Below are 24,159 nucleotides of genomic sequence, written 5' to 3' on the forward strand. Positions count from 1 at the left end.
TATGCATATGAATGCTTTTTGTGTTTCCAAGTGACCCTCTTCACACCTTTAAATGGGCTATTGTCTCTGGAACGCAGTTACAGAAATTCTGCCCCAGTTTCCAGCTCAACGAAGTCTGGGATTTTTCTCTCCGAATCTCGCTATACATCTCTGTATTTGCATACCCATGTTTACATTCCCCTCGGCCAGTCCTTTATCTCTTATGTATCTCTTGTTCCATTTGGGCATCGGAGCCCAAGTGTCTTGATTTGTCTCAGCACATGTCATTCAGACGCACATCTTAATCTGAGCATTCTTACTACTGCCATTCTTCTGGCTTTGCCTATAAAGTGGCTCTTTCCCAGGCCAGACCAATATGGGTTTGCAGCTGAAATGTAAATAGAGGATCTCTTAAGACCACAAACTCTTAAAGGAAGAGGAGGGAGGAGGAGACTGGAATGTTAGTAATGAGTTATTTATGGGTGGGTAACTCATCCACCCATTTTGAGCTCTAGAAAGAACTAGACAAATTTCTGCAGAAGTGTATTAAAATTTTAGACCTATTTAATAGTAACCCCTAATATATGTATACAAATGACGGATCTCATTACACATTAGTGTCCAGCTCCTCTTTGGAGGCTGTCTCCTTGCACATACCTAACTCCCCACAAGTTCATGGTTGAAAGTGTCTATTTATATATAGACAACTCAAAGACCGCGTTGCTGTCTTCAACGCATACCTGTACAAGGTGGCGGGGCACTTCAGGCTCAGGTCCTCGTCTGCAGTAGTCATGGTCAGAGGCCCCACCTGCCTACAGCTCTGTGCAGACCTTCCCGTCCTTGAACACCCGCATGAATTCTCTTTGGGAACATTGAGTCTACATCTGTCTTCCAAACTCAGTTAAGTGAGGGTGTTCATTGTGTGTGTTCACAGCTCTCGGACTGAGAACTACCTGGTCAAACAAGATCGTCTAGCAGCTGCGTTTGGTTTGTGGAAGAATCGAGCCCGATGCACTAGGATGTGACCGTGCACACACAAGAAGAGAAAGGAAAACCCTAGGCCCAGACTCACACCTCCTCCCACCTCCAGCTACTCTGCCTTTAGGAATTTCCACTAGGCTCTTTGCCCCCCTTTCCCTATTACACTACCACACCATGGCCTTCAAAGGGTTAAGAGAAACCCCCACAGCCTTCCCTTCATCCAGCTCGCTGGGCCCACAGGCTAGCTAGCTTACTCGCAGCTCACCGAGTAAGCAGCCGTCTCCGAGCCTCCCCCCCCCCCCGCACCTCCAGTCCTTCAGCCGAGAGGGAGCCTGCATGCCTGTCTAGACCGATCTATCACCGGCACACCAACAACACCCGCGAGAGCGCGGAGACCCTGCCGAGGTCCCCCGGCTCGCACGGTTCACGGCAGACAGAACCCAGGGAGCGTGACTGCGCCTGCGGGGTGGGGGTAGGGGACCCACAGGCGCTGGCCGCCCCGAACGCACCACGGGTCCTCCCCAGCCCCGGCCCCCCGCGCTCCCACCAGCCCGGCTGCCGGGGCACAGTCACAGCTCCGCACACTGGGCAGTCCTATTTTTATCTTGTCTAATCCCAAACTGGGCGGGGAGCACAGGCGTCGTGCTTAGAGAACAAGAGATAGGCGAGGGAGGTGGGGAGGAGCAGGCAGGCAGCGACGCGAGCGAGAGCGAGTTAAAGACACAGTGGAGGCGACCGCCGGCAAGAAGAAAGAGCGGGCTGCGCGGGCCTCGAGGCGCCGCACGCAACGCGCCGCCCCGCGAAGTTACACTCGCCTCCCCGCCGTCCCTCGCAACCGGCCCCTCCCCACTTCCCAGCGGCGCTCTCCGCGGCCGGGACGGCGGGGCCCCGGCCTGTGTGGGAGGCGGAGGGCCAGGACTGCCCTGCAAAGGGCTGGAGAGAATCGCTAATGAGCTGTGCAGCCCATTGATCCGGAGAACACTTCCTAATTAACTCTCAGTCACCTACTGGTGACAGCGCCTCAAAGGACAGCGCTAGGGCCAGCCGAGCCCTAGCACCAACTTGCCGGCCCGGCGCCTGGCGCCCGAAACCTGCGCGTTCCCCTAAACACCCCAAGGCAATTGGCGTGCTTGGCAGTGTATACCCGCACACCGAAAGCCAGCCTCGGATTAAACCTGGACGGCATATTAATCATCGCCTCCCCCCGTTGCTCTACGCGCTGAAACTGTGCCCAAAATAAACACGAAAACCAACACTGCAAAACCCAGACCAGATAACAAACAGGTCGAGGGTAGAGTGGGAAGGGTCGAGAAGTGAGCGTATTCCCTAAGTGTCCACGTACAGGAGTCTTTGAGGCTGACAATTAAAATGCCTTCCACGCAAGCAATTCTGTTGACAAAACCGAACCCAACACTTCGTGAGGATTGACTTCGGCCCGCGGTGTCCGTTTCCAGTGCCACAGGAAGTGTCAGATGGCTAGAAATACCCAAGTCTGTCTGCACTCACCACCCACCATCCTCTGGGGTGGGCCATTTCCTCCGCGTTTTTACTCCCAGGCCATTTTAAGGATCTTTATCCAAGAGACTACCCCTAGAACCAAATACCACACTACCCCTTCCCTAGCGTCTTCTCAAAATGAAAAAAGGTGGGGGGGGGAACACAGCCAAAACCCCGAGTTGTCTAGTCTAGACGCAGCGAGGCTGTACAAATACCTACACGAAGCGCGCTGGCTTCTTTTAAGGTTTGTTTCTAAATACACATAACCCTCCTCCTTCCTTCTTCGCTCTTCCATTTCCCCCACCCCCCCCCCCCCGACGCCGGAGGCGCGCGCCGTGGCGCGCGAGCACTCACAGCACCTAGCTGTGAGATCGCGGACTTTCTGGAAGAGATTCATTAACAGCAAATTATGCCTCGCCCGGCCACGGCCTACACGATGCCAGACTCGTCCGTCTCCGGGACCCCGGGACGTGCCCACTCGAGCGTGCGAGCGGCGGGAAGCCCGCCCGGACCACGGGTGCCTCCGGCCGTCCTACTCCGCACACGGCGCCCCAAGCCTCGTTCAATAAACAGCAGGCGCTCGTCGCCGCCGCGGCGAGCCCCCGAGATGGGGGAGGCTCTGCAGTGCAGCCGCCCATCGGCTCCGAGCGGGGGCTCCGCGGCGCCTTGCTCTCCCCGTCTAGGCCGAGGATCGTGCCCCGGTGCGCAAGTTCCTCTTCGCCTGGAGCCTCCGTGCCACACGCCCTCCGAGTGGGACCAACTTCCTCCCGCCGCAGACTTTCACACGCCCATCAGGGCTACCCACCAGACTCCCCATCGCCCAGCGGAGGGCCCGGGTCTCGCCTGCCTCCGCCCTCCCTCCGCGCCGCTGCCCCCGCAGAGGCACATTCTAAGCCCACCCCTGGGGGTTGAGAACTTAAAATTTATCCGGAACACGGGGCGAGAGAGGAGGGGGGAAGGGGGAGGGAGTCACAGATTTTAATCTTAAAAGAACATTTACAAAACAACGCGTCTGACCTGGCTGGCGGGCGGGCCAAGTCGGAACCCCTGGCTCTCCTAGAATTCTTAGTTTTTTTTTTTTTTTTAATCCACGTGATTCGCGCTTTGGGGCAAGCCGAGAAAAAACGGGACTCCCCTTCTGAGTTGCGCGGCAGCGGCGGCAGGTCGAGCTCGGCTAGGCTGGAGGCACCCGCCACACACCCTCGCGCACGCACACGCCGTCGTTCCACTTGGAGAAACGACCGGCCCCGGAGAGGCGAGACGAGGCGGCGGCGGCGGCGGCTGGGGGTTTTTACAGTTCTTTCCCGAGTCGAAAAAGAAAGCAGACGGCAACCCGCCGCCCTCCCCTTCCTGCTCGCGAGCTAACGCCGAACCCAGCTTCCCAGCTTCCAGCCCACCTCCCCCCCCTCCGCCCGACTCGCGGCGCTCAGCGGCGACCGCGCTCCCGCGCACAGACACACACAGGCTGCAAACTTCCACTCCGCGAACTCCCTGCTCTCCTCCCGGCCCCCCCGGAGGCGCCAGGCTCCCAGCCGCGCCCCCTCCCTCCCTGGTGCCCACGCGGGGCCGCTTAGGTTGGCTGCATTTTTAATAACTTATAGCTATGAAATAAAAACGAAAGCGACCAAAGCAGCCAAAGGGAAGCGCGAGGCAAAAGCTTCGCGAGGTAGGCGGCGGGCGGGGGCCCCGGGGGAGGGGGCCGACTGCAGCCCTCGGCGTGCCCGCCCACCAGCCCACCCGTTGGTGGCCTCCCGGGGGAAAAGGTGTTCCGGACACTGACCTGAAATCCCCGGTCGGGGAGTAGGCAGGGAGCCTGCGATCCGGCGCTTTGAAGTTTTCCCCCGAGCGGACTCGAGGCGGCGAGGAGGAGCGGGGGTCGGTTGGGTGGGTGGAGAGAGGTATGAAGAGTGGGGGGTTGGCGGCGATAACAAACGGAGAAGGAGCCGGGCCGGAGAAGCGCGGCGAACAGCAAAGTTTGCGGTTCCTGGCTGCCCGCAGCCCGCTCACGGCGCCGCGCTCGCTCGACTCCCTCGCCGTCTGCAGCCAGCCGGCTGCCCTCGGGGTCGGCCCCGCCGAGGGGTGGGCTCTGGGCTGGGTGGGGGCGGGGCGGGGCGGGCTCGGAGCCTCCGGGCAGGTGGCGACAGCCCAGTGCGATCCTCCGGGCTCCCGCAGCTGGACTGGGCTCGGCCGGGTTCAGTAGCTCCCGCGCCGCCGCCGCCGCCCGCGCTCGGGCAGGAGCCCCAGCGCCATGTTGACGGTTCGCCGCTAGCGCCCGCTCGGGCTGGGTGTGTGTGTGTGTGTGTGTGTGTGTGTGTGTGTGTGTGTGTGTGAGTGTTGGCCAAGTCGTCCCTGCGCGGCGACAGCGCGGCTTGGGCTCTCCGCCCGGCGGCTCGCGGGCTCCCCCTCCGCCGCCGCCGCCCGCCTAGCTCCCGCTCTCGGTCGCGGTCTGGGCTCCGGCGCGTCTCCCCCGCAGCCGCCGAGCTCGGCCCGCGTTCAGCGAGGAGCGCAGCTCTGCCTCACCTTGCCGCTGGGAGCCCAAGCTCCGTCTGCCGCCGCACGCCGCGATCCCAACGCGTCCCCCCTCCCTGGTTCCCTCCTCTTCCTCCTCCCCCTCCCTCCGCCCGTCCTCCCTCCCTCCCGCCCGCCCTACCTCCCTCCCTCCCTCCCTCCCTCCCAACAGCCGCCTCCCCTCCCCCCGCAGGCGCAGCGCTCGGGCGACAGCCGCCCGCCCGCCGCCGCCTCCAGCTCTCGCAAGTTTGAGCTCCCCCAGTCTCCGCTCACCCTCCGCTGCGGCGCCTCCGCCGTGGGGTTTCGGGCGGGGTGATTCCCCAGGAAAGGTTTGCCCGAGTTTCCCCGGCCGTCAACGATGTACGGCCCCGCACGTTTGGGCCTCTCCGGATCTGAACCTCGGATCACTTGGGTGGCGCCCCCCTCGCCCCCTTGCCTCCCCTCCCCAGCTCGGGCCGAGTTGGTTGCGCACGCCCGGCCCGGGCGCACGTCCTGGGCGAGCCGGAGACCGACTTGGGCGGCGGCGGCGGCGGCGAGGGCGGCCGGCTGAGCCAGAGCCGAGGGGATGGGGGCGGCGGGGGTGGCGGGGGCGGCTCTCCCAGCCGCGCGCCGAGACTCCCCTCGCTACCCAGAAGGCCAGTGGAGGACCGCAATTACCATAAAGCGCCTCGCACTCCGCTCAGCTAAAGCTGTCAAACCCCAGCGGCAGCAGCCGCTGCTGCCGCCTCTTGCCACCAGCGCTGCGCTTTCCCGGCCTTGTCCCCTCCGAGACCCAGCGGAGCGTGGCCGGTGCGCGCCCGCGCCCACCCCCGCCCCAGATTGCCCCTTCCTCCCGGAGGAACCTTTTCCCATTTCAGTGTTAAAAGCTACCTGAAAACACCACCCCAGGCAATAGTGGCCGTTCCGCCTGAACTCCGTGCCCGAGTTCCCCGGACGTTTCAATTGTGTGGGAATTGTTTGGAGGTGGGGGGAAGGGGGAGCAGCCCATGGAGGCACAGAGAGGCGGGTGGGGGACGGTCGGAGAGCGGAGATCCGCCTGTATTTCTCCCGGTTTTTCAGCATTTTCTCGGTCTGCACCTCGGATGGTTGGAGGGGTTGCCCTGGCCCCTCACCCCGGCCTTGGGAGATTATCTCCCGCGTTTTATTTTCTTTGGCAGGGAACAACTTTTGGCTTACACCGTTCGCCCCATAAATTTCTACTCGGTAACGTCGTGCTGATCGGTGCTCGGCGGCGGCGTACAGCCTGCGCCCGCAGCAGTTCAATTCAATTGACACGTATTGAGCTTCTCCAGCGCTCCCGGCGCGGCGCTGGGCGCGGGGGGAGGGCGGGGGCAGGCGGGAGGGAGGGGAAAGCGGAGAAGCGAGGTTCCGGCCTCCCCGGTGCGCAGAGCCTCAAGGGCGAGCAGAGAAGCCCTAGTTCGTGAAGCAGGCGGGAAGGGGTAGGAGTGGGGGAGGGGATATTCCGGACTAACCGCACCCAGACTGCGGGCCTGGACTTCGCGGCTAAAGGTGACCCCATTCGGCTGCCCGCTAGGGTCTTTTTATGCTGAGAAGGGGGTGGGTGTCTCTTTCTGCCTAAGGACAAGATGGTGCAGGCTCGATGAAACATAAATCTGAAATGGAGGTGGCTTGTAAATCCACACGGAAAGTTTTTAAAATATCCTGGAGTGTCCCCATGCCAAAAATAATCAAAAGCATCTCAAGTTGATTACTAAGTCAAGGTCAAGGCCAAAATCAGCTCTAGCTAGCAGATATTTTCCCTTTTAAAAATTAGACTCACTACTGACTGTGGGACTGGTATTAGGTGCGATTTTATTCATTCTGTTTTAGTTCTCAGCACATAGTTATAAAAACAGCCCTTCTCAAAGCAGAAGTGAAACATCTCTACCGTTTGAAACCCGAAACTTCGGCAGAATTAAATCTTCATGCTCCAGAGCTGCTTATAACAACTGATGCAAAAGACAGACGAGCAAGTGCCCCCGCGAGCAGTGCCCAGCCGGGCTGGGCCGCGAACGCGACCAGCGGCTGCAGAATGGAATGCACGCTTTTTTCTTCCTGGGCTTTCTGGGGGTGGATATCTCTGCAAGCTAACCCACATATTTTTTTAATCTCCGGTAACAAGCAGAAAGACACCTGGACTATTATGCTATAAAACTATTTTTTATAAAGACATTTTAGGGCCAGACATTAAAAGTTATTAGATTGAACGCATGCGAGTTACAGACACAGCTGGAGAAAAGGCCTCTGGTTGTGTGTTGTAGCAACATTTCTTTTTGAAGCGACTCCCTTTATTCAAAACAAGTCAAAAATAACCGGGAAGGCTGAAGTTGGGTATTTGTGGGGAAACTCTCTGAACGTGGTTCCAGGCGAGGTGGCCGCTCTGCTGCTGCGGGCTGGACGGGAGAACTGGCCTGGGCCAGTGTGGAGCCGTGCCAGGCTCTTTCGGCAGGGTTAGGCCGAACCGCAGAGACCCTGGCCCGGTGCCCAGCCACCATCTCTCCCCTCCCCTCGTCTCCCCAACTCTGCCCCCAGGCACAGGCTTTTCTCGGAGTTCCAAGTCGCATGTAACCGTCCAGAACTTTTACAAAATCCAGGAACCAAGCTTGCGGCCTGCAGCCTCTGGGAGTCTTACAGCCTCCCGGGGCTGCTGACAAAGTGGTTTGTCTAACTTTAAAAGTCCTACAGTTCCGGAGGCTGAGGCAGGAGAATCCCTTGAACCCGGGAGGCAGAGGCTGTGATGAGCCGAAATCGCGCCATTGCACTCCAACCTGGGCAACAAGAGCGAAACTCCGTATTAAAAAAAAAAAAGTCCTAGAGTTAAAATGAATCGGGAGGTGGGGGTGCTGTAAATGCGAAGGGGCCGCGGGGAAGGCTGACTGAGGGAGAAATTTGATGCTGGAAATAAACAGGCCAGTAAATTCACCTTTGACATAATTTGCACCCCCCCCCCCCCCCCACACACACACACGGCCTTTATAGGGATTTCGCCTCCACGGTATCCTCACGCAGGCTGGTAGGATTAAAGGGTTTCTCCTCCATCTCCTAGGGATACGTTTTCCAACTCCGTGGGATTTTAAAAATATCTTATTAAGGGAGTCCTAAGAGGCACGAGTGGTGGGGGGGATTCGTGACTCACTGGGAATTAAAATGTGGGATTTTCCCGAGGCGCTCTAAGGCAGAGAGGGGGAGGGGAGATTACACCTATTGGCCCCGTTAGTTCGAATTGTTCTGGGGAAAACAAGCAGAAAGCTGTCGAAGGGCAGTCCCATCTTGTGTCCCCACTCAAGAAGGGGCTCAGGGAGCTGGGGATGTCGCCGAGCCTGCAGTGTGTGTGGGCGGTTTGGCTCTTCTCCTGCCCCCTCTTCCCCCGCCCTCCCACGAGCCCCTAGGGAGCTGACCCGGGGGTCAGGCCGCTATACCCAGCACTCAGCAAGCGGAGGATTTCAGTGAAAGCAGAGGAGGAGGAGAGTGAGCAAGGGAGATCATGGGAGGGGAGGCCGTGCAGCCCACGAAGAAATTAAGAAATAGACGCTGAAATGAGAGGTGCTGCGGAGTGGAGCAGCGGGGGCTGCCCCTTCTCCATCAGTCTCCGTCCCCATGGTAGGGTCTCCTGATGATAACAAACCGCTGGACCTCAGGCTAACCAGGCCCTGCAACTGGGCAAGCGACCTGGCCGTTCTAGGAACAGGCCTTGAGCCAGGCTGCCCTTCTCAAGGCAGGTTGACTCTGCAAGACCGGCTAGGGCCTCTCCCACACACCTCTAGCCCCACCCTGGCCTAGAGGAAAGGCCAGGCATCCTGTATCTGGGGGGACCCTGGCCTCCTAACCTTGTGTGCAAAGTTCATTTATAACTTGTGTGTGGGATCCACATCATAAAGCTCTGTAGGCCTCCAGTGGCCATCCTCGGAGGCTGTTCTCAGGACGATGACACTTGGTACTGGAACAGGTGGGACTTGCATGAGTATAGATCATGTATTTTTACATAATGTGAGGTAGTCTTTCTTTTAAAACACACTCACACTTAGAGTCTTCTGGTCACTTGTCACAAGAACTCTGGGCTTATCCAATAGCACTTTAAAAAAGATCGACAGCCCCATCCTCCAAGCACAAGGCACGGCTGGCTTCCTCCCTGAAACTTAAACGAGGTAACAAGAGGAGGCCCATCCTCCTCCCAGGATTTCACTCATCTGGAAACATCTAAGGTAGCTGCCTCCCAGGGCTGAAGACTGCTGGACTTAACGGTCGCCAGGTGGAACCTGACTGCTCTTTCTTCTTCCTGGCCTTTGGAGGGTTATTGGGTGTTTGGGGGAGGAAGGCCCTGGGCGCAGGCTCTCCATGGTTCCTAGCAACCGTCTCGGAATTTCTGGTCTGGGCTTGATTTGGGTCAGGCCCTGAGCTCCCCGAACTCAGGCACGCTTGGGTGAACTAGCGTCTACCTTATGGGGGCCCGCAGGGTGGTTGGATGTTGACCAAATGGGCATAAATACAGGAGGCTTCTGGGAGGCCGCGCCTTTCGCTCGGCAAGGGCTTAAGAGACTTCGACGCCGCCGCACTGGGCCGGATGCTCCAGCAGATAAACCCGGACGCCACGTCGCTCCTCCGCTGCTTATTTAGCAAGGCGCCTCCTGCGCATATTTTACCCGGCTGGGGGCAGTGAGTGGGAACCGCAGAGAGAGGGGGCGGGGAACCACCAACTACTCGCCTTCGGACCCAGTGTGCCGGCCTCCAGCCCCAGCCATTTTGTATCCAGCTTCCTTCCTCCACTCCCACCAGGTCCCTGCGAAATCGCACCACCCCGAACCCCTCCGCGGTACCACCCCCGAGCTGGAGGGGTAGAGAAGGCCCTGTCAGCCCCTCGTCTGCGGCAAGAAGGTGTGTACGGACCAGCAGAAGGGAACGCGGTGCTGATCTGTCTTTAAATACCTCTGTTCCCCCCCCCCAACCCCCGCCCAACAAAGTCGGCCACAGAGGTGAGTTGAGCGGGATGTTTGCTTCGAGAAGGTCGCAGCCAGGAGCACAGCTTTGGAGCTCACAACGGGCTGGGGATTCCAAACGGCGTAGTCTTCGGCACATTTCACCCGCTCCCATTCCACCTTCCGAACCACTCTGCTCTCCATGCTCATCCCCCTCTCCATCCCGGCGTTTCCAGCGCGTTAGCAGCCGCGCAGCCCCTGCCCATGAGTGCGGGGGGTGGGGTGGGGTGGGGGCTTAGGGTGGTTTGTGTGGCGCGGCCTGACAGAACCTTCTGTGTGCTGCGGAGGGAGGAGGCTAATGCATAATGCACAGCGCCTGGAAGCCCGGCCATTAGCGGCCTGTCGCTGACACAGACAAACGACTAAGAGGGAGGAGATCCAGCTCGCTCTGGAGTTTAAATAGACCAGCGTGGAGGGGAAACGCCATGATTTAAAAGTGTGTGTTTGCAGACACTCGCATATATTTTAATGATTTCCAGCAGGCTATGCTCCCAGCCTTGCATGCCCCCCTCCCAAAAAGGAGGCTGTGTCTAGAGGAGGGAGGACGAAGGGAGAGTGAGAGGCCTAAACCCAGACCCACCAGCAGCTTTTGAGAGATGAAGGAGGGGAGAAGTTCAGAAAGCGAGGCCTGGGGAAGTCACACGACCCCAGGCCATCCCCAGATTTTGTTCTTAAAAAATAACTAACTAAATAAAAATTGAACCATCCTGCCTTCCGCCCTGGACTACATCCTCTGTGTTGTACTAGAAAGGCTTGGGGGGGGGGGGTGCGGAGAATAAATTCTACCACCCTTGCTTCCCCCGGGAGCCCACATTTTTGAATCTTCCTTTTCCACTGACAATCCAGAGACCTCCTTCCTCCCGGTTTAACACACCAGTGTTTTTTAGCAATTAAGGCGAGAAGGGGGTGGGGATAAAGATAAGCCAATTTTTTTTTCCGCCATGCAAGTGTGAAAGATAAGATAACGCTAAGCTGGGGCAAAGCGGCTGCTTACAACCTCCCCTCAGCGATTTTGATCGGTCACTTCTTAACTCGCAAAAATGCTCTTTTCGAAAACTGCATCAAAAAAGGAAAAGAAAGAAAAAGAAGAAGGAGGGAAAGAAAGAGAAAGAAAGAGGCTGAAGGAAAATATATACATTTGGAAGTGACATTTAAAACTCACCTCCCCTCCACCGACAACCCACTCCCCATTCGCGGGGCTCCCCAGGAAAAGTCGCAACCTCGACTGCAGGGTTTCAAGCTTTCTCGTGGGGAGCTGGATTACTAGTGTAATTAGGCTGAATAAAACCAGGGATGCGTGATGAGGATTTATCCTGTATCCAACCCAAGCTCGCAGCCGGGTTTTCGTTCTCTTAGTTACTGGTCGATGTTTGGGTTTCGCCATTGCACTCAGTGCCTTAAAACTAAATAGGTAGTTATACTTCGGAGGATCAGATAACGAAGTCAACATAAGGTGGTTGTTAATGAGAAATAAGAAGAAACTCTTCTGATATTTACAGGCCTCAATAACGGGAGAAAAAGGAAATCACACTCCCTAGAACCCGAGAACTCCCAACCGAACCGGACCCTCGGGAAGTTTTAGAAATCCTTCTTTCCGCACAGGAATTTCACGAAGAAGTTTCCGGAAGACTTTGTTAAGAAAGGTTTTGGTATCCGACTCGACGACCTCAGGGCGGCGTGCAAAATCTCCCCGGCCCAGTGGCTAGCCCCACAACGCAAACATCAAGGCGGGCGCCCCAGACCTAGCCTCTACCCACCTCTAGCCCACAGCCCCGAGGCTCCCACCCCCGTCCCCAAGCGGGTCGGCACCGTGGCGCCAGGCACATGCAGACTCTGCCATCTCCAGGCCAGGCTGCAAGAACCAAAGCCTGGGGCCTGCCCGGGCCGGACTGTCCCTGGGGAGCCGAAACCGCCCAGCGGGGAAACCCCTCCTCTCGCCCTTCCCCGAAAAGCTTGGCCGCGGTCTAAGCTCCGGGCAAGCGGGCATCCGCTGACAGCCTGGCCTCACGTAAGGCCCACACGCGTCCCATTAGTCAGCCTGAGTTCCCCTCGGGCGAGCCGCCTGGCGCGGCCCCAAGGCCGGGCGCAGGCAGGGAGGGGGTGCGGGGTCGCAGCGAGCTGGGGGCGGGGGCGCAGGCTCCGCTGGGCACGGCCAGGCTCGGTTCCGCGTTCCTGGGCCCGCGGGTAAGCTGAGCCGGCGGGGCAGGCCGCTCCCAGGCTGGCGCCGGGGCGCCGAGCTGCGCTTCACGTGCCCGCCATATCAGCGGCGGCGGCGGCGTGGAGGGGGGCTGGGAGCGCGCGGCCGTTCCCGCGGGGTCTTCGGCCCCCGCCTCCCCGCCCTTCCCCGTGGGGGCTGGGCCGGGATCACCCCGCGGCCCCCATCCCAGCGCAAGCCGAAAGCGGCGCTGCCAGACACAGAGAGGCTCCTAGGACGCCGCTCCGAGAGCCTCGCGGCGGCGGCAGCCAGGGGAGGGTGCTCCTCGCGGCCGCCCCGCCGCCGCCGCCGCCGCCGCCGCAGTCACGGGGACCGGAAGCCCTCGCACCGCCCCGAGCGGCCTCCGCTGGCCCCTGGGCTGTTCCAGACGAGGTCTGGCCGCGCGTCACCCGTGATCCTTCCTCGCCCCAGGCGACGGCCGGCGCTCTGCGGTATCCCGGTGTAAGCTGGGAGGACCCTTCCTGCGGTCCGATGAGATGTTCCTGTCCCTCTGCTACCACCATAAGCAGGCCTCCCCCCACCCCCCCGCACCGCGCGCAGCCCCGCAGCTGGGACAGGAGGGGCTCGGAGCCGCCACTCCGGCCGGGCAGGAACACCTGCTCCCAAGCCCTGCAGCTGGGAGCGTGGTGCTGGAAGAGGCTGCCTACTGTTGTGTGCAGAAATCGCGGAGGAAAAAATAGGGCTCTGAAGCTCAGGGCCAGGAGCAGCCGAGCCTCGGCCACCCCCATCTCCCACCCACTCCGGGCGACAGAGCGCGAAGCCAGAGGGCCTCCTGGAGGCCGGGGTCTCCTTTCGAAGGTCGAAAGGCCGCCACCCCTGGGATCCGGCTTCTGGCCTGAAGAGGTTATTCGCAAAACAGATGGGGCAAAACCTGTTTTGGGAGCCTTCCCGGCGTCCGCCCCCGCTCTCCAAACCAGACACACTCATCTCCCCCTCAACCCTACTCTAGCCTCCGGCGGGGGACCGGAGTAGGTCATGGCGGCCCCGGCACTTTCCCCCCTCCCCACGTAGGGACGTAGAGTCGGCTACCGGGCTCGGACTTTGCCACTCCACCTAGGGGAGGGGCCGATGGACGCTCCTCGTCTCCTCCGTGTCCGGAGGAAATCGGGCGGCGGAGCTGACCTGCAAGGCTTGCCCTGTCTCTCCCACCCCCCACATTCGTCCCACCCTCCCCTACCCTCCTGGCCCAGGGCCCGGCCGGGGAAGGCGTTGTTTTGCCAGCGGGAGCGGAGCGAGTGCACAGAGAAAAGCCTCCCTGCTCTAATGAGAGTGCACACAGCGCTGCAGCGAGGAGGATGATTACCCGGCGGGCGGGGGGGCGCGGGCCCGGGCCGCGGGCGGCGTGTGCGGCGGCCCCGCGGGCCCGGAGTCCCCGCCTGTCTGGCTGCTAATCGCACGCTTTCTGCTGTTACGGAGGCAGGCGGGAGCCGGCGGCCGAGCCCAACGCCGGCGACTCGGCGGGTGACACGGAAACATGGCGCAGCGCCCCTCCCCCGCCCGCCCTCCCTCCCTCCCCGCGCTCCCGCCTCCCGCGCTCCCGCCTCCCGCCTCGCACTTCCTCCCGCCCGCGCGGCTTTTGCAGTTCTAATGCTCTGCTTTCGGCCTGGCACCATTACGCTAGCAGCCGCTTCTCCGCGGCCCCGCGCGTCTCTTTCCCCTTTGTTTTCGAGGTCTATAGAAAACGTTTGCTTTTGTCCCGAGCTCTCGTTAAACCAAACTTGTGGTGGCAACGGAAGGCGGTGCAGGCGGGGAGGGGTCCGGGGATTTTGGCAGCAGCCGACCAGAGCGTGGTGGAAACTTCTCTCGCTGGGTTCTCCGCTCCCTCCCACTCCTCCTCCCCAACACTGAGCCGCCGGCCTCCCAACGCTTCTCCATTCGCCCCCGAGAGGCCCCAGCACTCCAGGAAGGTCTGGTCTACAGAGACTGGGACCAGGAATGAAGAGCCCGGGGTGCGTGTCCGTGAGCCCCGAGGTTTTGGCACTCAATGACCTCGCTCCCTGCAGCCCCTACTTGCCTCTTTCCCTTTGGTCATTCGGGGCTTTGTATCAGTCGGTGGAGAAGGAAGAGGAGGGAAGAGAAAGTGTTTCTTGCGTGTGTGTGGTTTTTATTTTAAGGATTTGTTGGAATCTTTCACCCCCAACTGCACAGCCTCCTCCTGTATAGGATCTAGGGCGAAAGCGGGGAAACGTCGGCTTTACGGGGAAAGGGTCGGGTTAGAAACCTAGACCTGGAGATCGTACTCTAGCCCTGGGATCGTACTCTCCTGGCGGGCTCAGTCACACTTGGTCTGCACGCGGGGCGAGGCGACCCAGCAGAATGAGGGACGCGAGGGCCAGGTCCCTCGGTCCAGGAGACGCCAACGTTCCATCCTCGGGGCGAGAGAGCAGGAACCGCCCCCCCCCCACCCGGAGCGCGCGCTTCCTAGCTCGATGCGCTAGCCATGGCTCTCCGCGCCAGAGCTGCTCAGGCGGCAATTTTTTAAGCCTGCAATTAAGCGAGGCGTCGCCGTGTCCTCTGCTAGTGTCGGTCCTGTCAGTCGCACATGGCCTTGGTGCTCCGGTCCGAGGCCCCGCGATTAGTCACAGGCTCGCTTCGCTCCTTCCCTAATCCACCTCTGCAGGCAGCCTGGGGACGCGGCCGACTTGGCGGCGCTGGCAGGGAGCCACTGCGCGCGGGGCGGGCCGCCTGGCCAGTGCCAGCCCCGCTGCGCCTGAGCCAGCGCGGGCCCTGGGGTGCGGGCTTGGCGCCCCCTCCCCTCTCACAGCCCCACGGCTGGGGCGACGGCGCCCCTCCTCCTCCCGCCCCTCTCCCGGGCCTGCGAGATCTATTTGTGTGGTGTCATTTGCATAAAAATAGGACAAGTGTTTCTGTGCGTTTGTACGCGGGAGGCGAAATCCTTATTGATGTGTCTGTGTGGAGCCTTCGGTTGTCGGGGCGGTTTGATTTAGGGTGTTTGTGTTGTCTTCTACGAGAAATGAGAGAAAAGTCCTGCGCAACGCCTTCGGCAGCCTGGGCCCCCCGAAGCGTGTCCCTCTGCGCGGCCGGAATGGTCCACCAATTGGGCCCCAAGCGCGCCCGAACCACAGCGAGCAGGTTGAGGGCCAGGCGGGCGGCCCATTATGACTCATAAAATCGGGCGGCCTAATCGCCAGCTGCCAACCCATTTCCAAGCGGAGCTTCCCAATGATCCCTTCGCCCGGCCTCCTGCGGGTTCGCCCCGACACAGCTAGAACCGCCAAGTGGGAGCTAATCTAGTGGCCTCTCCTCCCTTCGGCATCGTGGCTTCCCTTCCCGGGCGACCCCCGCTCTCTTGGCCTCTGTGCTGTTCGCCAGCAACTCCTCAGCTTGGACAAATAGCTGGGAGGGCGCCGGCCGCGCGGAGCCAGTAAATCAATCATTAACTCACAGGCGAGGCCTGGGTCAGGGGAGGGAGCGGCGGCCTGAGCCGAGTCCGCGGGGCGAGCGCAAGGCCCCCACTCGGGTTAGAAGCCATCCACACGCCAACGAACCGGGTGCGTGAAGGCGGGCTCCGCCTGGGCCCCTCCACAAGTCTCCACCCGCCGGGCCTTTCAAGCCCGCACCTCGCCTGGCCAGGCAGGTCGGGTTACGGCGCTTCCCCTGGGCGGGCTTGAACATTAACAAGCCGTCTCGGGCCTCAGCGGCCTGCTCTCCCCTGGAGAGCTTCCCACTCTTGGTCAAGCTCCTCGGATCCGGCCGGGCTCCTCCTAGTTCAGGCTTGCCAAACCAGGTCGATCGCACCCCGTATCGACCAATCTCCCTGCGGCACCCTCCTCCCTGTGCCCACTGTGAGGCTGGCACGCAGGGGGTTAAAAGCCTGGGTTCGCTCTGGCTCCTCCGCGGCGAGTAGAAAACGCTGATCAAAGTGCTTAAGAGGAAGGTAACACAAGCGGATTCGCGCCCGGGTCGAAGGAGGCCGACTGGAGAAGGCTCCTGAGCCACCCGCCTCGACCCGCTTCCCACACTCCCGGGAACGCCGCAGCGGCGGCGCTGGCCCGCACGATTCGCTCGGCGGAGCGCTCCGCGGCAGGGCCGGGAGGGCGGCGGGGAGGCGGAGAGTATAGGGGGCGGGAGGCGAGCCCGGGCTGCGCGCCAAGAGGCCCGGAGCCGCAGATTAGTCACCGCTCGGCTCTGCCATCCCGGGTGCGCCGGGGAACCGGGAGGGCAGGCGTCGGCCCCGCTCAGCCGGGCTCCCCGAGCCTTGGCGCAGCGGCACGGGTGCCCCCAGCCCCGCGCGCTCCTGGCGCGGCTGGCCTGATTCTTGGGGACTCGCGCAGCCGAGATCCACTTGACAGGTCAAGGTCGGGACAGAAACTCTCCAAGCGGAGTCTTGCGAACAGGAAATTTCTCATTGACAAGGTGCTGCCCCTCCCCCACGCCGGGTTTCAAAACAAAACTCCAGCGCGGGCGGCCCAGGCACCCAGCCTCGCTCGCCACGGCCGGCGACCCCAGCTCCTCGGCCCCGGTCCCGGGCGGCGGAGCCAAGCAAACAGTGCCAGCGGACGGACCCGGCACAGACCCCGCGGAGGGCGCCAGGCTGCCACCTTCAGGGGCCCGTGTGGGGTCGGCGGGGTTGCGGAGGCCCCGCGCCTTCCCGGGTTCTGCAGCCGCGGAGCGGTTTTGCGGAGCTGCCCGAGGCTGCCGTGTCGGCGGCTCCCCGGAGGGCATGGGGGACTGGGAGGCCTCGCGGCGCCGCCAACTCGGCGAATCCCGCTGCGGAAGCCCGGGAGGGCTGCGAGCTCGGCCTGGCAAAGTTCCTGTGGAAACTCCATGTTTTGAAACTCCAGCGGCGTCTCAGAAGGAGGGGGAGAGGGGAGCGCGGGAAGCGCGCGGGGGCGGCCTGCACCCGCCTCTACCCGAAGGGGAATGTGTTCCGCGGTCCCCCGGGCCTCGAGGGAAGGCTGGAGGGCGGGGACGGCCGGGTCCCCGGGCCAGTTCTTTTGTGTGTTCCCCTGTCCATCCTCCACACTCCAAGAGAAATTTATAAACCCGTTTCATTTAGTGAATTCACCCGGGAGAAGAAGGCTGCCTTTTTAGGGACCATGATGTTCAGGGTAATTTCGTATTTGACACGTGTAAATACTTAGTACTCTCAGGTAAGGTCAAATTATTTATCATCTTAATTTATATTTCAATAGGCCTACAATTTAGAGGAGAGAAATGCCTCCTTATGAATCATTATGGTCTATTAGGGGAAGTAATGTATAAACAGCACTGTTTGGGAGGGAATCACTTATGTTGACATTTAAATGGCTCTTCAATAGTTAAAAAAAAAAGACATTCGAGTGCCTTTGATTAAATATACAATTCACAAGGCCATCAGCATAGCCATCAGGAATATAAATTCTTCTTGGGATTTTTATTTATTTATTGCCAATTTTTGAAACCTTCCAGGGCACGCATGTCATTGAATCCCTATGGGGGAAAAATATTAACATTTCAGGCAAAATATTCTCCTCTCTCCCAACTAATGTCTTATCAGGAACTCAAGGAACTTCTAGAACTCTGAACAGACTTCACCAGCAGGGACTCTGGTGGGAAGTTTGTCGATCCTGTACCTCTAAGAGAATCAACCACTTTCTAACAATATTGCTGCTAATTTGTGAAACAGCACAGCTTCCCTGCTGGAGTTGAACCTTCCTGAAGGCCAGTGTCTGTCCATCCATCCTGATGTTCCCACAGCACCCAGCATAAGACCTTAGCTTTAAGTCATCGTTTCACACCTGCTAAAATATCACCTTCTTAGAGGCTTCTCCTGGCTGCCTCCACCCTCATCCCCCTGTACCCTTTCTTGAAAGGCCTCATTAGACTTCGTTGCTTGAAGCATTGCCCATGTTGAGAATGCCCCTTATAGCCGGGCGCCATGGCTCACACCTGTAATCCCAGCACTTTGGGAGGCTAAGACGGGTAGATCAAGAAGTCAAGAGATCGAGACCATCCTGGCCAACATGGTGAAACCCTGTCTCTGCTAAAAATACAAAAATTAGCTGGGCATGGTGGTGCATGCTTGTAGTCCCAGCTACTTCAGAGGCTGAGGCAGGATAATCGCTTGAACCTGGGAGGCGGAGGTTGCAGTGAGCCGAGATCGCACCACTGCACTCCAGCCTGGAGACAGAGAGACACCGTCTCAAAATAAATAAATAAAATAAAATAAAAAATAGAATGCCCCTTCTTAACCCCATATCTCCTTTGCTAGTTCCCTATTTATCTGTTTCTCTGTACGGCTGGACTTCTTAAAAGAGGTGTTTCCAGCCATGTGGAATTTCTTCAGGCTTAACTCATGTTCACTCTAAAAATCAGCTAGTCTTGAAGTTATTTTAAGACATTGGGATAAGTGCAACTTTGTTTATAACAGCATAGGATTATAAACAACCTAAATAGCCAGCAGTGATATTGATGGCATATGCATACAATGGAATATTCTGTAGCTGTTAAAATAATAAAGATCTGCTCTGTGTATTGATATGGAAAGGCCCCCAGTGTCTACAGCTAAGAAAAAAAAATAAGGTACAGAGCAGTGTGTACCATCAGTTACAGTTTGTGTAAAAACAAAGTAGGGGGGGAATACAGACATATTTGTGTGTGCATTAAAGATTTCCAACACTGCTGAGGAGTGCCCCCTTCCTCCCCCCAGTTTCTTTGTACATATGCATGTCCTCTGGTCTATTTTCAGAAATGGGAACACACTGCACAATCTGTTCTGTACCTCACCTATGAAAGTTATCACTATATCTTACTTTTCTAGGAGCACATGAAGACAGGCCTTGTCAATTCCCAGGCTGGTGGAATTTCACTGTATAGATACATGGTCATTTATCTCACTCCTCAAAGCCTCCATCCTCCCTGGCTATTCTGCGGAAAGTGCTCAAGATCACCGGTTACTTCCTTGTTGCCAGGAGGGGTGGGGGTGGGAGGTGTGGGGGTTCAGTCCTTGCCTTCGTTGGCCTCCCAGAAGCATTTAATATGCCATGACCACTGGTCCCTTGGGCTGCTTGCTCACAGAGTTTTCATTCCAGCTATGACTCTCTTTCAATTTCTTTGTGGGCTTTTTCTGTGCTCTACCAGTTGCCTTGGGCCTAGATCCTTCCCCTCCTCCCCACCAATCTCATCCAGGTTTATGGGCTTTAAATGCCACTTACTTGTTGATGACTCTTAAATTTGTTTTTTTTGTTTGTTTGTTTGTTTTCTTTCTAGTTCCAAATCCACATATCAAACTTCAAACTTGGTATCTCAACTTGGCATCTACATCCAGCTTAATAACAATAGCAAGCATTTACATCACCCCTCTTAGGTTCAAGCTCTCTTCAAAGTGCTTTCTATAAATTAACTATTAATCCTTACAACTGCCCTATAAGGTAGGCAGAGTTATTATCTACATTTTTCCCAGGTGAGGAAACCTATCAGAGAAGTTACTGGCCAGGCGCGGTAGCTCAAGCCTGTAATCCCAGCACTTTGGGAGGCCGAGGCGGGTGGATCACGAGGTCAAGAGATCGAGACCATCCTGGTCAACATGGTGAAACCCCGTCTCTACCAAAAATACAAAAAATTAGCTGGGCATGGTGGTGCATGCCTGTAATCCCAGCTACTCAGGAGGCTGAGGCAGGAGAATTGCCTGAATCCAGGAGGCGGAGGTTGCGGTGAGCTGAGATCGCGCCATTGCACTCCAGCCCGGGTAACATGAGTGAAACTCCGTCTCAAAAAAAAAAAAAAGAAAGAAGTTACTGAACATTCCTAGAAAATGGTGGTGCTAGGATTCAAATCCAGGCAGTCCTGTCTTCAGAGTCCATGGTCCTATTCACTTTGCCTTTGCTACACTGCTTCATGGCATGCCTGCAACTGAATTCTTCTTCTTTTTTTTTTTTTTTTTTTTGAGACAGAATCTCCCTCTGTTGCCCAGCCTGGAGTGCAGTGGTTCGATCTCGGCTCACTGCAACTCTGCCTCTTGGGTCCAAGTCATTCTCCTGCCTCAGCCTCCTGAGTAGCTGGGACTACAGGCAAGTGCCACCACGCCTGGCTAATTTTTGTATTTTTAGTAGAAACGGAGTTTCACCAAGTTGGCCAGGCTGGTCTCAAACTCCTGATCTTAAGTGATTCACCTGCCTCTGCCTCCTAAAGTGCTGGGATTACAAGTGTAGCACCTCTCCCGGCCACAACTGAATTCTTAAAAGAGGAATTAATTTACAAATATTTGGGGGCATTTAATAAATGCCAGGCCCTGTAGTGGGTACCAGGGAAACAGTGGTGAGCAGGACAAACTGTCTCTTAGATGGGGAAGAGCTTTTCTCTTAAAACCTGCCCTTTGCTCCAACTCCTCTCCCGCAGCTAATGTCTTATCAGGACATTATCATAGAAAATGGCTCAGCCACTCCGGTGGGATGTGTAAAGCAGAATCCTAGGGGCTCATTCTTGACCCATTCTCATTCATCTCCCCGTCTCCTTCCTCCAGTCCACTGGCAAAGCTAACCTATTCTACTTCCAAATAGTCTATCATGTAAGCCTGCTTCTTCCCATTTTCCTACATCCACCTGAGGCCATGCCACCATCTTGGGCCTGGATTATTATACAGGATGATTATTTTAGCAATCTCTGTGCTGCCACTCTTGCTGTCCTCCAGTCCACCCGCAACGTGGCAGCTAGAAAGATCTTTTATTTTCATTTACTTATTTATTTTGAGACAGGATCAAGACTACATCTCCACTTAAAAAAAAAAAAAAAATGGCCGGGCATGGCAGCTCACACCTGTAATCTCAACACTTTGGAAGGCCAAGGTGGGCTGATCATGAGGTCAAGAGATTGAGACCATCCTGGCCAACATGGTGAAACCCTGTCTCTACTAAAAATACAAACAACTTAGCTGGGCATGGTGACGTGTGCCTGTAGTCCCAGCTACTCCAGAGGCTGAGGCAGGAGAATCGCTTGAACCCAGGAGGCACAGGTTACAGTGAGCTGAGATTTCACCACTGCACTCCAGCCAGGCAACAGAGCAAGACTCTATCTCAAAAAAGAAAAAAAAAAGTAGCCAGGCGTAGTGGTGCACAACTGTAGTCCCAGCTTCTTGGGAGGCTGAGACAAGAGAATTGCTTGACCCTGGAAGGTCCAGACTGCAGTGAGCCATGATTGCACCATTGCACTCCAGCCTGGTGACAGAGGGAGACCACGTCTCAAAAAAAAAAAAAAAAAAGCATTGAATGTCACTATCCCACTAGTTCCCACTGCACTTAGAACAAAACCTAAACGCCTTAACAAGGTCACTTCATTGCTTGCCACTGTCTAGCTCCCCCTCTGAAGGGCAACCACACAGGCCTGCTATCAGCTCCTGCACAGGCTCTGTAGGTTTGTTCCTCGGAGGTCATCTCCCCCAGCAAGACTGTATCATCCATAAAGGTACAGTGTATCATCACCAGGTGCTAAGCTTGCATCAAGGTCCAACAATGTACATATTTCCATAATGTTCTCAGAATTTTGTTTCTGGCTGTACCTCCAGTGCCTAGCATGGTGCCCAGCACATATTGATGCTAAAAAACAAAAAATCTGAGCCAGGCGCAGTGGCTCACGCCTGTAATCCCAGCACTTTGGGAGGTTGAGGCTGGTGGATCACAAGGTCAGGAGTTCGAGACCAGTCTGACCAACATGGTGAAACCCCATCTCTACTAAAAATACAAAACTTAGCTGGGCATGGTGGCGCACTCCTGTAATCCCAGCTACTCGGGAGGCTGAGGCAGGAGAATCGCTTGAACCAGACAGGCAGAGGTGGCAGTGAGCCAAGATCACACCACTGCGCTCCAACCTAGGTGACAGAGAGAGACTCTGTTTCAAATTAAAAAAAAAAAAATGGATAAACAATAAATGAAGGATTGCATGCTTAATACATTTTTTTTTCCCTTGAGACAAAGTCTCACTCTGTTGCCCAGGCTGGAGTTCAGTGACCGATCTCGGCTCACTGCAGCCTCTGCCACCCAGGTTCAAGTGATTCTGCTGCCTCGGCCTCCTGAGTAGCTGGGATTACAGCAGTGAGCCACCATGCCTGGCTAATTTTTGTATTTTTAGTAGAGACAGGGTTTCACCATGTTGGCCAGGCTGGTCTTGAACTCCCGACCTCAGGTGATCTGCCTACCTCAGCCACCCAAAGTGCTGAGATTACAGGCGTGAGCCACCATACGCGGCCACTTAATACATTTTTGCTAACTGAATCAGAATTCTATATCATGGCCAGAGAACAAACCAGGTTCAAAAGAACAAGACAGTTGTGGGGAGGGTGCTACAGGAAAGGGGGTACCTGGGCTGGTGGGCAGTGGCTCTGTAGTTCTGGTGAAGATTGGGGCAGAAGAAATCAGGAAAGTGAAGCATGAGGCTGGAGGAGCCACCTGTCTTTTGGGGAGGCCCATGGAGTATGGGACACCTGTGTACATGCCTCTCTCTGCCAGAGGAGCCAAGTGACCTGGTGTGCATGCTGGTGGGGAGACCTTAGGAATCCTATCCTTAGTGAGTGCTGCAGAATATCATCCCCAGGAGATGAGAAAGGAACACCCTGGCCAAGAGCAAGATAAAGCCCAAACCAGAGCCTCCTTAGAATATTTCTCCTATTGCCAATGATTTGGTCCTTACTTAGTGGCAGAAGATTGCGACTGTCCTTCTCCTTGAGAAACCAGAAGTGTAGGTTATTGTCACAGTTGACCCTGGCCAATTGGAGTTCTCTGAATTCCATGCTGTTTGACTTCTAACAGTAACTGTGTCACTACGCTGCTTTTGATAGCAAAGCCAGTCTTTTAACAATGAATAATTCCTTCGTGATAAAAATAGCTACTGTTTATTAAGGACCTTTGTTTGTTCAGTTACCGTATCAGGTACATTTCCAAGTTATCTCACGCACTCTCCAAAATAACCCTATGGCTTAGGTATTACTATTCACATTTTACAGTTGAGGAAACTGAAGCTCTTAGAGATGTCACACCAAAACACATGGCTAAAGTAGCAGAGTGTGTTGACAGGGATTGTACCTGACTGCAAACCTAGGCTCTTTCCCATAGGGTGTATTGTTTGTCTGACGCGTATGCACTGTTTCCCCAAACCTTAAACTATTTCTGGGACCAAATCCTACATAACTTCTGCAATTGCATCCTTCTGGGTTCATCCTGGCAACTCACCAAGTGCAGTAAGTATCATAAAAGGAGTTTCTTTCTTTCTGAGATCAGCAGGCCTTAGTTCATCTACTGTGTTCACCATAGAAACCTAAGAATTGATCATCTGAATGAAGAGTTGCCTTCCTTCCAGGTAAGCTTTGAAAAAGTGTGGGGCCCACCCAGGCTCAGTGGCTCACACCTGTAATCCCAGCACTTTGGGAGGTGGAAGTGGGTGGATCCTTTGAGGTCAGGTGGAAGTGGGCGGATCCTTTGAGGTCAGAAGTTCTGAGACCAGCCTGGCCAACATGGCAAAAACTCGTCTCAAAACCTCGTAAAAATACAAAAATTAGCTGGGTGTGGTGGCGCACGCCTGTGATCCCAGATATTCAGGAGGCTGAGGTGTAAGAATCGCTTGAAGGCCGGGCGGGGTGGCTCAAGCCTGTAATCCCCGCACTTTGGGAGGCCGAGGCGGGTGGATCACGAGGTCAAGAGATCGAAACCATCCTGGTCAAAATGGTGAAACCCCGTCTCTACTAAAAATACAAAAAATTAGCTGGGCATGGTGGCGCATGCCTGTAATCCCAGCGACTCAGGAGGCTGGGGCAGGAGAATTGCCTGAACCCGGGAGGCGGAGGTTGCGGTGAGCCGAGATCGCGCCATTGCACTCCAGCCTGGGTAACAAGAGCGAAACTCCAACCCAAAAAAAAAAAAAAAAAAAAAGAATCGCTTGAATCCAGGAGGCAGAGACTGTAGTGAGCCAAGATCGCACCACTGCACTCCAGCCTGGGTGACAGAGCAAGACTCCGTCTCAAAAAAAAAAAAAAAAAAAAAAATGTGGGGCCAAGAAGTTCAAGGGAAGGACTTCCTC

At 56.8% G+C, this 24,159-nt stretch overlaps 1 protein-coding gene across 11 annotated transcripts in view; it reads right to left on the reverse strand.

Annotated features, from left to right (window-relative positions):
- BCOR (BCL6 corepressor) overlaps positions 1-24,159 on the reverse strand; it is a 127,120-nt gene that overhangs the window by 40,425 nt on the left and 62,536 nt on the right. For 2 of the 11 annotated variants that reach the window (XM_032261658.1, XM_032261650.1), the window contains exon 1: positions 4,238-4,424. The exons of 4 other annotated variants lie outside the window; for them this stretch is intronic. The gene's annotated coding sequence lies outside the window, so the exon portion shown is untranslated. Of the gene's footprint in view, positions 1-3,474; positions 3,770-4,237; positions 4,425-4,977; positions 5,041-5,238; positions 5,363-24,159 lie in introns of those variants that run through there. 5 more of the 11 variants (XM_032261660.1, XM_032261657.1, XM_032261652.1 and 2 more) reach the window with 4 other exon arrangements.

The sequence above is a fragment of the Sapajus apella genome, unplaced genomic scaffold (assembly GCF_009761245.1).
Source record: "Sapajus apella isolate SASKATOON/1434 unplaced genomic scaffold, GSC_monkey_1.0 scaffold125, whole genome shotgun sequence".
Lineage (NCBI taxonomy): Eukaryota > Metazoa > Chordata > Mammalia > Primates > Cebidae > Sapajus > Sapajus apella.